The 14,026-nt window shown below is 38.5% G+C and overlaps 1 protein-coding gene across 1 annotated transcript in view; it reads right to left on the bottom strand.

Moving 5' to 3' along the window:
* LOC120429640 (alpha-mannosidase 2) overlaps window positions 1-14,026 on the bottom strand; it is a 118,081-nt gene that overhangs the window by 69,056 nt on the left and 34,999 nt on the right. The gene's annotated exons all lie outside the window — the stretch shown is intronic.

Below are 14,026 nucleotides of genomic sequence, written 5' to 3'. Positions count from 1 at the left end.
TTTTCTGAGTGACATCTATATATTTATCTTTTTTAAGCAACTGAGTCTACCAGTTTCGTCGAGGACGAAAGGCTATGCCAATAGCAATAGTAATTATTCTTGAAAACGTTCTCACTTTGGTTCGAGAAAGCCAACAGCAACAAAGGCCGGACTTGCGAACCTAACCTCCTATGAGTTGCAGTTTCATCAAGCTTCCAGAATGGGCACTCTTTCAAAGCCAGAGACGACACTTTCATTAAAATTGTATTTTCCAAACGACATTTGCCATGCAAAAAAGAAGAAGAAAAAAACTTAAACTGTTCTCATTCATTGTTGGAGGTTCCATTTTCAATTCGGGCCATGTTTGCAGAAGCTGGTGGAGAGAGCAAATTGCTCATTGTTTGCGTAAAAGTCAACCTGAAAGACATCGTTGTCGAGGGAATAAATTAGACGCATTTGAAAGTCTGATGTCTGATGTGCACAAGTTGTAGGTCAAAATGCTAAATCTTCTCGAATTGAGTTTGCTCCAAATCTTATGCAGCGTACAGAAGCTATCAAGAGAGCTGAACTTGTTGTTCCCCAAAAGGAATCTAATAATGACTCGCTTGCGGTTTTCAAAAATTTAAACTACTGAGCAGTTCTCTCAGATTTTAGTTTGTCCATATAATTTTCCATACAAATTTGGCAGCTGTCCATAGAAAAATGATGTATGAAAATTCAAAAATATGTATCTTTTGAAAAAAAATTTGATCGTTTTGGTGTCTTCGACAAGGTTGTAGGTATGGATACGGACTGCACTGAAAAAAATTATACACGGTAAAATTTTTTTGGTGATTTTTTATTTAACGATCTTTTCGAAATGTTTTCAATTTTTTTGAATCAAGACCAACATTTCAAAAGGGCCAAGCATTCAATATTACGCTCTTTTAAAATGTTAGTCTTGGTTTAAAAATTTTGAAAATATTTTTTTCGAAAAGATTGGAAAATTTCACGAATGTTTCATATTTTAACATTGTAAATCGGACCATTAGTTGCTGAGATATCGACATTAGAAAATGGTGGGTTGTTTGGGTGAGACTTAGAAAACATAAATTTTCCTGTTTTTAAATCTTTGCATGGCAATATCTCAGCAACTAAGGGTCGTATCAACAAAGTTCAAAAAAGCAAAATATAGAGAATTTTCTCAGCTTTTCAAAAATATGTTGTTCAAAAGTGGGCAATGAAAAACTGCGACTATTTTCAAAAAAGTTAGCTAAAAATGGCTTTAACTTGAAAACGGTGCACTTTATGCAAATTTTAGTGAAGTACTTTTTGATTGCAAATTTGATTTTACATCGAAAAAATGAAGTTGAAAATTTTTGCGACCAATTTTTCGATTTTTTGAAAAAATCTGTATTGATTCAAAAATTCATAACTCGGTCAAAGATTTTTGCCCATTTTGGAAATTTCTGAAAAGTTGGCATTTGATGTCCCCTAAAACACATCAAAAAATAAAAAAATAGTGTTTTTTTTGCAAATCAAGTTTTAATGACAAAACATTAAATAAAAAATCACCAATTTTTTTAAACTTGCATCATTTTTTTCAGTGTACCCGGATAAACGAAAACTATATGAATTGTAGTGAGGATCTTAAAAAAACCTTATGAGTTATGGTCACCATTTGTAATAATGTTATTTGGCGGACCTTGATGACTATTTGTCAAATGGTCACCATAAGTAATAGAGTTATTTTAATGTTTGTAATGGTAAACAATTTTCTTGATAACTTTAAAAAACTATTTGCAGATATTTTCTCAAATGGTTACCCTAAATCATAAGGTAATTTTAAAGTTCAAATGGTTCAACTGGCGAACCTTCATGACTATTTATCAAATGGTTACCATTAGTAATAGAGTTATTTTAATGTTTGTAATGGTCAACAATTTTCTTGATGACTTTAAAAAAATATTTGTGGATGTTTACTGAAATGGTTATCATATATCATAAGGTTATTTTGAAGTTCAAACGGTTTACCTCGATTCGCGAGTACCATATAGAATCATTTTATGACCATTTGAAAAATACACACGTTTTCAAAATCGTCCACAATACTTGACCTTTTTTTCAAATTATTTTTGTAAAACATTTTTTTTCTTGTAGCATTATAATTTTGTGTTCACAGAACGGACTCGCTAATTTGAATGAAACTGCATTCTTTGAGCCCAAATCCAACCCGATCTCTGGTCTTCCATGCTATTCCTTCTTTCTTTCCCGGTTATGGTGTTCGTATAAGCTTCCAAGCCCAAAGCCGACCAGTACCAGCGGCCAACAATATGGTACCTACGTCATCACATCGGTGCTGACGAACGTCATCAAGACTACGAACAACCTAATCAGTTAGCTGGACGCACAATCGATTGAACTGGCCGGTTGAATCGGTGGTTTTGCATCCACACCTGCGACCACGGCAACCAGTACGGCCACGAGCAGGGCCACGAGGTGCCAGAGCAGAAGGTTTCCGATGAAAGTAGCAGCTCGGCCAGAAGCAGCTCGAGCTCGAGTGACGGAGGTGGAGGCAATACCACGACAACGACCTGTAGCAACAACAGAACTGATCTGGCTGTACCGCTTGGAGCAGCTGTAAGAGTGGCCACGGCTGATAGAAAAAACAGCAGCATCAGTTCTCACAAGCCAGTTGAATCGGATACACTGCTGATACAACCAGAAACACCATGTTACCAGCTCAGAAAGACACCCGCTCGGAGCAGCAGCCGCGCATTCAGTGAAAACTTGAAGCAGCATTTGAAAGTGTAATTGTAGTCGTGTTCAGGTTCAGGCTTTGCCTAAAAATCACCAAATCTAAAATAGGCGTGTTATACATTTTTAAAACAGTTAAGCGGTGCCAAACCTAAAACTACTTCCAGCAGTAAGCCGGAGAAAACCGCGCAACGTTCGCCGTTGACCAACTTGACGATCTGGACAACAAATTCCTGATGGTCAACTGTCAAAACCGTGTACACGGAACCGCCTTTCAGAGCTTTACCTGCGACCTTCTCCACTGCCTCAAAGACATCCCCGAAAAGTGCCGCGAAATCTGGGTCAAATTTACCGCCTACCTCCCGTCAAATCTGCCACCCGACTGGTTATTCGTCACCTCCCTCTGTTGCTTTGGCATCGTCATGCTAATCGCCAACTCAAGCGCCTTCCAGCTCGCTCGAATATTCAATGGAACCACCATCTACTGCATCGTAGTGGCCGGAACGTTCGGGATCTTCTTTCACCGCGATGCCGGCCTCACCTTAACCGAGCACGGCACTTTTTTTTCGCCTCTGTCGCCTCCAAACATTAAAAACTGGACCGAATCATCAACCGAATCTCCATCCCCTTTACGACGTGCGTTTTCTGTTTGAACAGCTCCTTCGTGTTGGAGCAAAAGATCCTGCTGGCCATCTACAAGGTCCTAAAAAGCAGCCACTTTAAGATCTCCGCGTTGTGCTGGTCCGCCCTTTCCAAATCCACCTTCGTAAAACTACTCGCGCAAGAGTTGCTCGGCATCGCGTTGGATCGCGCAGGTCAGCTACACCGGCTGCGTCCTAGAAGGATCCGGTGCCGGTCATAGCTCTGGTGCTGTAAGTGGTTTGTGATAAGTGCGGTACGGACCGACGGTCTTGCGCCATTGGACACTTGTGCTTGCGTGGACGAATACTAAAGGCAACCAGCACCACCTTTACACGCGTGCCAGGGTCGTAAACGGCCTGCTGTTGATCCGTTTGGTACACGCGTCGCAGCAAATTTTGTTGTTCCCGGCCATCAATTCAATCGCGATGAACGCGTTCGGGCAGGACTGGATCGAATACTCGTTATCTGCACTGTTATCCGTTGACGCCGTGCCTTGTTTTGGCCTTCGCTTCCTGCAGCTCTATGCACATCTTTCCATCATGTTGGCCACGCTCTCGGCACTCAGACACAACTCGCACACCACATTCGACTCGCCTCCTTTGTTCACATTCTCCGGCACGTGAAAAAATCGTGAATTTTACGGACCGCCTTCGTTTGGTCAACGATCTTTTTCGTCTGCAAATCGTCGTTCAGACTGTCCTTGACGTCCGCATCCGACATGCCGACGTCGTCCTTGTCCGATTCGTTGGCGCCTTTGACGTCACCTTCCGGTTTGACACCTGCTGCGGCAAAAGTGGATCTGTTGGATTTTTTCTGCTTTTTCCTTGGTTTCCGCATTCGCATTCTTGATGTGACGTCATTTACGGCTGCTTAGTGGTTTTACGGTGGATCCGCCGGAAGTTGACATGTCCGTAGACCGGTTAGGGGCTGCATTTTCGTCGGATCGGGGGTTGCGGTTTTTCCGAGTCGATCGGGAGTGACAAATTCAAGAAGGACTCGTGCCATGTTAGTCATACCTCGCAGCCACAGCAAACTGTCTACGATGGACTAGCTGCTCGTCGCAATGGCAGGCAACTTCCGTCCGGTTCCGCCTCCAACTAAATTTCACGCTAAATCGGCGCCGCGGCCGTCGATGTACCATCTCCGTCATTACAATTAATAAAAATCGAAGCATCTCACTCCAGGGTAACGCAGGCGAAATAGTTTGGCCTGGTTCCGGTTTAACGCCTTTACGATCCGGTTCCACGAAACTGCCGCAATCCGTCCTGCAAAACTAGAAATTCATTTTATTTACATCAGGCTGCTCGAATCAACAAAAGTAAACAATGAAGCAGTGCGCCCAATTTCATGGGAAACTGCTAGAACGAATATTTTCTGGCAACTCTGACTGCATGAATGAAAATTTTCATTCAAGCACGATCTGACTAGAGATCCTAAATAGGATCGAAGAGTGCGATCTGGCGCGATTTGGAACGATGAACCAAAAACGATCGCGATGAAGGTACGATGAGCAAAGATGAAGGAATTTGGTGCGATTTGGCACGATTTGAATGAAATCGCGGAGTGTCATCCCACTCGAATAGGAAGCCGTCCTTGTAGTTAAGAAACAGGTTGATTTTACCCCCATTTCGAGCTGCCTAAGAAAGCCAATCCGAAGTTTACCAATTTTAATTGACCAAAAAAGAAAACAAACTGAGGAGCACAAGAACAAAATGGCTCCAAAATTCATAAATCATTTTATGTTTCTGATGTTTGTTACTTTATTTCAATTGTTTGAGCGAATCATTTTTCAACAGTTAATTATAATAATAATAATTTTGGATTTAACGCATAATTGCGAGAACAAGTATCGAGCGTAGCAAGAGAAAAAAAATGAGTGAGCGCGCAAGCCACAGTATTAATAATCTGCCTTTTGCGCACTCTCTCGTTTCTCTTCTCTCGCTACGCTCGTTACCTGCGCTAGTGCAGGCAAGCGCAGGCAAAAACAGTCTGAAGTGAATCGTTTGTGCGGCTGGTCGTTGTTTACGTTTTGTGCGCAGGTATAATTTTCAAACAAATCATTTGATTTACCAGATACTTTGTTTACATTTTTCTTGTTGATCATTTCAGCGCCGTGAAGAACTTGAAACAACGGAACAGCTGAATGCTAGAGGATTCGATCGGCAATCAAAAGAGATCTTGGCGGCAGCCGACCGACAAAACAAAATCGAAGCGAACGCACGATTCGCATTAATCAAGGCAATCATTTGAATCATCAGATAAGTACACATATTTGAATGTTACATTCTACTCGATACTTTGTGTTTTTTTTTTCTTATTTTTTCAGGTTTGGACGACTTTAGCAGTATGATCAACCGAACAGAATCAGCAATCAACTAGAATTAAAACCGAAAAGTTCTAATATTATTGTTGTGAACCATCCGTCAAAAAGTGAACAATTCAGTACAAATTTGGTAGGTAAAAAATGCTAGAAAAACTTTTAAAAACCATTTGGAAACTATTTCTCAAATAGTGGAACTGGGAGGAAATTATAGAATTAACCTTAAATAACCATGTGAAAACTATTTCTAAAATAGTAGCGCTCGGTAAAAATAGCAAGAAAATCCTAAAAAAACCATTTACAAACCATTTGTAGAACAGTAGCAGCAAGGTTAAAAATTGTAAGAAAAACCTTAAAATACTATTTAAAAACCATTTCTGAAACAGTAAAAACCGGAGGAAAAAGGTCGCTTCCACGCGAAAATTAACTTTATTTTTACCATTACACAAATGGTAAATTGACGAAACGTTGTTCGGGGATTTTTAAGGTTACCGTTGCTAACCACCCTCAATTCAGATGGTCGAACTTTATGAAAAATGGTAGGGTACCATTTCCGATATGGTATTTTTAAGGTTTTCCTACCATTTTTCAAATTGTGGTTACGATCTCTGAAATGGTGAGAAAACCATTTAACACAAAGTTTTTTTAAGGTTCTCGTTTATGCGGGTAGTCCTTATCCATACCTACAATTTTGCCGAAGACACCAAATCGATCAAAAAATTCCTTCAAAAGATACAGATTTTTGAATTTTCATACATCATTTTTGTATGGACAGCTGCCAAATTAGTAAGGAAAAATATATGGACAAACTAGTGATGCAAAATTGCTTTCTTGTGCATACCGAAAGCACCACAGAAGTTTCAGCCGGATTAAAAAATACAAAAAATAAAATTCTAAAAAAAACACCGATTTCGTAGAGAATTGCTCTACTTTGTTTCTAAAAATAAGAGATAACTTTTCGAGAAAGGCAAACTTTCAAAGTTTGACCCTCTTCAGCAAAAGGGAGAGGATACATTCTTATGCACACACCGGTTCGTGATGTTTGGATTCTTGAGCCAGAAAACCGCATCAAAAAGGACTCTTTTGGGTTGAGTACTATTAAAGAAAGGAGTTTGCTAAGTTTGACACAAAATGACAAGTTTGGAAACACCCAAAGGAAGCTGTCGTAAAAGGATGTTCAAGGAATCATCACAATTCACAACTACCGTCAGCAGAAATTTGTATGACCCAATCTCACCCGAAATCTATATGACCGATGTCGGCACAAATTTTAAAGTATTGATATTAAATTACTAGAAATACTCAACTATGGTTTATTTGGTTTAACATGAGAAATGGTAAGTTTATTTTAAAAATCCACAATTATTTACCTATTTTTTATCACAAATTTCTGCAGGCACATTACTCAGATACATCAAGAGATTGATTCTATGATGAAGAATTCATAATCCTTGGAAAGCACGGCTCGTGGACTACGAAGTGACACCAGATGGCTGGGAAAATGCCACCCGCGGAGCCCTTTTTGGGAAATAAAGCTGCTTCAAACTATCATATGCAGATGATTTGCGCGGAATGATGGCTTTTGATGGGATTTTCCCGTTTCTTGAAGTGAGCAAGAGACGACGAGAAAATATATTTTGAGACTGCTTTTTTTTTGTGTTTGGAGATGATGTTGATGTAGAAATGATGAGCTTTGAATGATCGATCGATTTTTTTTTTGCAACGATTTCTTTAAATATTTTAATTTGATTCGTTTATTGAAAGCAAACGTTGAAATTGCAAAATAACTTAAATTACCTCTGAAACGCTTGCCCTCACGAGGATAAGATTGAGTTTTATGACCTAAAAACGGACTCAATGCAAACCCAGTGGGACCAAAATTGGCAGCATAATTTTCCCCCAGCAAAAAAGGCACAAACAGCCATAAGAGCCCCATTAGCTCAGCGCGCAAGGTTCGTACACTGGCCGTACTCGTGGTAGTCAAACCAAATCAGCAGAAGCGGTCTGTGTTACGGAGATTTCGCCACAAAGGCAAAAGTTTGCTCTTCTACCCTGTGTGCTCTGCTTTTCGGCGGAGTTACGTGATACTCATCCATTATTAATCTGATTTTTATTTCGCTGGTCCTCCACCACCCCCAGCAGCACCAACACCCACGCGGTTCAGCTGACCATATGTGATGTGGGTTTATCGCGAATTTGGGTGTAGGAGTTTATGGATGTTGAGGGGTGGGAGAAGATCCTGAATACTTTTTTAAGGGCGTTCTTCACCGATACGAACCAAAACTGGGGCATTAGGGAAACTTTGGCATTGCACTTTGTAAAGGTTGAAGGCTGTTTATGTACAGTAGAATGTAGTTTAATTGGAGGTAAATTTTGATCAGATTGTGATGGTTGTGTTTCATTTTTTTTTGAAATATTAGCTCGAACTCAATCATCCCAAGTCTTGCTAATTTTTTGAATATTTTTTTAAAAATTATATTTTTAGTTTCTTAATCTTGTTAGTTTTTAGTACCTTCAGCAAAATCTATACATTCAAAAAATCTGTTTATTTTGAGTCAATCCCTATCTCGTCCCATCGCAAACATTGTCGCGTGACCTTCATATTGTAAAGGGTAAGGCCGTTTCAAAGACGCTAGTGACGCAAATAGGAGAATAGTTCGCACAGCATAAAACCATCCCGAGAGCTAGTAAACTCGTCGCGAGACTCATGACTCACGAGAATCAGTGAAGCATCGTGCACAAGATCGTGCATGCTAAGTTAAGACGACATGACACCTGGAAAGCGCATGTACACTGGAGAAAATGTTTAGTTTTTGGAAAACCAATTGATATTTCTGTGAAAAGAATAAGTGTGGAAGTTGATTTCATCGGAAAACAATTGCCTACGATTATTTATAAACCAAGTTAAACAGCTACTTCAAATAAACATTACTTGTTGCGTGATAGCCAAGAATACCAATACAAAAATAACAATTGAGTTAAGACCAAACAAGAAAGGACGAAAATAGCATACACTTAATGTTTTCTCAAAAGGCTAAAAATTTAAATGTGTGCTCCTCTCACAGAAAATTTACAAACGTAATTTATTTCATGGTTTACGGAACTGATTTCCGTGTTCCATTTGTCAATCCAAGCAATTCTCTGTCTAAAAGCACACACCTGTGTACTGCCCCCAAGGGAGAACTCGTTCCCTTAACTCGAAAATAAGACACTATTTTTAGACCCTTCCTACAATTCCTAACGGTCGAGCACGCACGTTTGCCATGCTTTTTTTCTGTTGTTTTATTTTATCTTTTTCCATCATCAAAAATTTAACAGCAAATCCAAACGAGTGTTGGCGTTCGCGTCTATGTGTGTGTGTGTGTGTTTGAATTGGAGAAAAAAGGTGCTCCAAAATGAAACCATTTTCCACCGTGGGCGTGGGCGTCCACACGAGAGGGAGGACATGCCGCTAAGTTGAAAATAAGGTTTTGGAAAATTGACGGCCACCGCGTTATAAACATCGTATAGATCTCGTTTCGTGTCGTCAAAGAGTGTGTGCTGCACACAAACACACACACGTGCACACTCTTTTACAAACATCCAACGAGTAGACGTCATATTTTATTTAGGCGCACTCACGTGAGTAGCACCGAAAGCCGATTTATTACTTAATGGCAGTTTTCCGTTCTAACCCCCCTCACCCCGGCCCACTCCCTCCCACCACGTGTTTGTTTGGCGTCGCGACGCCAATCGACGTCAGACGACGCCCGCGACTGCCTCGCACCGCCGTCGTCATCGCCGTCGTAGGCAGTGTATAGATTAATGACCTGTGAGCAGGATAGATCTTGACGAGATTTTGTGATGGATTTATCCACGGTTTTTCATTTTTGATGGTTCTTTTCAAATTCTTTTCACGAAGTTTACTGCCGTTCTACGCATAATTGTCCCATGTCAGTTTTGAACGATTCTGACTTTTCAGCATTTTTAAGTTTAGTTTGACGTATACTTTAAGAAAAACACATAAAATCTAGTACTTTGTTTGGAAACTCATGAAAAACAATACCAAGTCTGTTTGTCCCATCGTTATACTTCTACGCATAATTGTCCCACCAAGTATTTTCTATCACGAAATCAATAGTTTTACTAAGCATTGTGTCTTGTTAACTTGTTGTATAGCAGGAGGATTACAAATAAGAGTGATAAACTGCTAACTGGGGTGTTTAGGGACACATAGGGCGAATAGGGACCCACGAGACAATTATGCGTAGAAACACAGAAATCAGTCGAAAAATTTCAATCGCGTTTTTCTCAGTTGCACTTTTTTGAACATGGGACAATTATGTGTAGAACGGCAGTTTATCACCAGTTCAATGTTTGGAAAGTAAATGTATTGAGAGAACTAAGGGACTCACATCATTTTTGAGTGACCTAGTTCTAATTATCAACAGTTCTGTTAGATTGAACTCAAATGAAGAAATCGCTGCATCATTTTAAATGCATTCAAGTTTACATGCCACAATTCCACCACCTTCAACCTGGAATCCCGTGAGCCACCAGCGATCGATTTTCACCGCCCATTAATTCTTCCATCTTTTGTTTTTTTTTTATACACTTTGCCCCGTGTGGCCCCTCCCTGCACCACCGGCAGTCCCAGCGCCTGTAAGCAAAATAGAGCAAGCAGCTTGGCGATCCGTGGCCCATTTTCAGTGCTCGGTTTTCCCTGCAGCAACTTTAGGTTGAAAAAAAAGGTGCAGATGAAATTCCATGTCCCAGATGAGAAAAGGCAATGCGATACTGCTGCTGCTTGTTCCCCTTCCATGGATAGGGAGATTTTTTTTTCCGGAATAATGCCAGAAAACATTTCAAGAATAAAATTCAACTTACACGCGGGAATGTACATGTTTTGTAAATCCTCAACAAACTTGCTTTACCTCTGGACAATAGGTTTTGCATCAGGAACAATGTTTTCATACAACAAAATAATCTCAAAAATTGTTTAGAACTCGCGATGTGCGATTTACTGAAAAATGGCCTGTTTTCATAAAAAAGTATCATATTTTGTTCTAAAACCTTGAAAAATGCGTTCAAATTGCCCCGTATTTCACTTTAAATCATAGTTAGGAGTCCTACAAATAATTTTCTGTATTCATATTGGTCCAGGATGTCGTCATTTTTTCATTGGCAGAATGTTAAAATTGAAAAAAATGATTTTTTTCCAGAATTTTTTTTTTATTTCTCTCAAAAATCCATCTAAAAAAAATTGGCACCTAAACAATAAATAAACAAGTAAATTGAAGGTTTTTATGTCTCATTCAAAAAGTATTTTTATGTTATAGTACCAATATCTCAGAATCTAATGGTTTTATTTTCAATGTTAAAAAATGAAAAATTTGTAAAGTTTTCTGATTTAAAAAATAAGCATTTTTGAAATTTTTTGAACCTTCCCTAATACTTCCAAAGGCGTAATATTGATTATCTGTCTTTTTTGTTAGTTGGTCTTTTTCGTTTTTTCAAATTTATTTCTTTGATGTCCATTAAGTTGGCATTTTTTTAGATTAAAAGACAATGTTTTGTTTGATAAGTTAGAATTTATAGGAAAAAGTGATTTTTGAAACGTATGCTGACAGTGTGCTAACCCGAGCAGACGGATATAGCTTGGGAATAACATTTTTTGATATTTGAAAATACTAGGCCAATAACATTTTACGTTATTTATAACAACATTTGTTATTCACCGTTATGATTTTTTTGTTATTGGGTTGTTATTGTAATAACAGACTAATAACATTTTCAGTCATTTTTCGAACAAATCTTTGTTATTATTTTTTGTTATTTTAACAACTAATCCGATCATCCCAATAACAGTTGGAGGTATTCTTCCATAACAAAAAATGTTATTCCAAAGTTGTTTTGGCTGTCAACCAATATCAGACCAATAACAAATTTTGTTATGATAACATAAACTGTTATTAAACCCTTATGCAAAAATGGATTTTTCAAGAAGATTCCATAACACTTTTTGTTATTTTAACAGTATTTGTTTTTGAATGGCATGAATTTTGTTATTACCGTCTGCCCGGGAAAAGCTATAGACATTTCTCGGATTAGTTTTCAAAAAGACGTAAGAGCCATTAGTAAACAAAGCCCTTTTTTCATCGGTATTCGACCTATTCACAAAAAAACAATTTCAAAAATGCTTGAGATTGTTCATCTACAAGTCCTTCAATCGCCCTAAACTTAAAACAAATGAAATGTTGTTTCAATTTGAAGAAAAAGGAAAATTAGTGCCGGAGGTCACGGTGGCTCTTACGGCTTTTTGAAAACTCACCCGAGATTTTTGCGTTTAATTTTTATTTAAATACATATTATTTCAAAATTTACAAATGGTGCACATTCTTTGCAGAAATAAGATTTCTGAGACATGACATCGCCGTAAATAAAATTATGAAAAATACGGTTTTTTAGTTCCCTTGGAATCTTGAAAACGATTGCGAGTTATTGTGTGCTTAAAGCCCTTTCTTCATCATCGCTGGTTGGAAGACAATTTGACGGTTGAGTTCATTAGTTTTATCGCGTAAAAAATATGTTGATTCATCAAGAAAGTTGGGTGGTGCGCGAGTCTTTTTTTTTGTGTTGAAAAGACCTTCCCATAGCTCCGTAGCTCGGAGGGCTCGACGTCGGTTGTTTGTGTGTTAAGCCCTCTCCATAGCATCGTAGCTCGAGAGGCAACGAAAATCAATACCTCATCTAGCTAACAGAAAGAAGATCGGAAGGTATCTGATGGTTGAGTTCGTTGCGTCTATTCCGTAACAAATTTATGGATTAAATGATTATATAATTAAAAATCAGACTTCGCTATCATTGCAGCATTGCGTTTAACACCTCATTCTAAAAAATAAACATTATTTGGCTTTATCTTTCCACAGCCGGCTGTCTAAGATTAAACCATGTCATTTAAAATTTAACAACAGTTAAACGGGAAATGTCTCATCCGCAGCATCCGATTGTTTGCCTTGAGAATAATATATAAAACCTTTCAACAAACACTACGATTGTGGGTCACATCATCATCTTCTATGATGAATCCTGACCAAGCACCCTATCCTACTAACAAATTTTCAGGTTCCTGGCGCTTGTGGGGTGTAAGCACAGAGTAAATCAGCTGCCCTAGTAGCAACCTGCGCTAACTAACATTCCCGTCCCTTAAAATCGAGATCTACAAACTGACATGGCGGGCGCCGTTGGTGGCCAATGACTGTTACCTATTCGCAATTGATCTAGCTTTAGCAATCATGGAGTTTTATCTTTTCGGCGCATTCATACATGCTGTTGATAAGGGAAACACCACTAGATCGTCGAAGCTTATGATCAGTAGTGCTGAAAGGATATTACGGTTCTGTTCAGCAACGGAGGGGCAACCATGGGTGGTCTCTCATGCCTATGCTCATGCTCCCTTGGAATCTTGAAAACGATTGATCTCATAATTAATGTAAAAAATTGAAACCATTGTAAATTTTTCACTTCTTTAAAAATATCATTTCTAAAGTTTTTCAAATAACGGCTTACATTTAATAGCGTTTACATCGATGTCTAAAATGACTTTTTTCTTTCTTCTGATATTAATTTACATTTAGATTTCTTTATCATAAAAGTTGCTGTCTTAAATTGATGGAATTGGCTAAATGTTGAACAACCCTACTTGAGCTCTAACATCGCTAGGACTACTTTGGAGGGCATATATAAAATGGTTATAATTATGCTATCCAAGGAGCAACCAAACCGGATTTGCTAAATAATAAAAAAAAACTCCAATGAAATTTATTTCTCCTCCAATGACTTTTATACGCAATTCAAACACACTTCATCTCAGAATTAGTACAATTCAACAGAGATCTAACAAAATATCAAATCACTTGATTCTCGCATATTACTCTGGGGCCAGTTTTGACTTGGTGGCGCTGACAACAAGATATTGACCATTGCTCACCATCGTCTAACCCTACTTCGAAATCGGAAGTTTCAGCAACAAACTCAGTTTAAAACATTATTTAATAATGTTTTAAACTGAGTTCAATTATTCAAGGGGTGGCGCATGGTCAATGGCCGAAATTGTGTAAGTGAGAAGAAAAATTTGTTATACTAATAGTTGTGTGAATTCGAGGAAGTCCTTCCTATGTCATTATTGATCGGAAGGCACGTCTTCGTTTGAATTGTTGCATTAACTCATGATTTAATGTTTTAAATGGTCAAAGTGATTGAAACATCTACTGTGAAAAAGTCCTTCCTATATCATCGTTGATCGAAAAACTGACGGTTTGGGTTTTCGAAGTAGTCGTTGTGCAAAACTATATGAAAATTAAGTACACG

This window comes from Culex pipiens, chromosome 1 (genome assembly GCF_016801865.2).
Source record: "Culex pipiens pallens isolate TS chromosome 1, TS_CPP_V2, whole genome shotgun sequence".
In the NCBI taxonomy this organism is placed as follows: Eukaryota; Metazoa; Arthropoda; class Insecta; order Diptera; family Culicidae; genus Culex; species Culex pipiens.
This window is presented reverse-complemented; position numbering and strand designations above follow the sequence as displayed.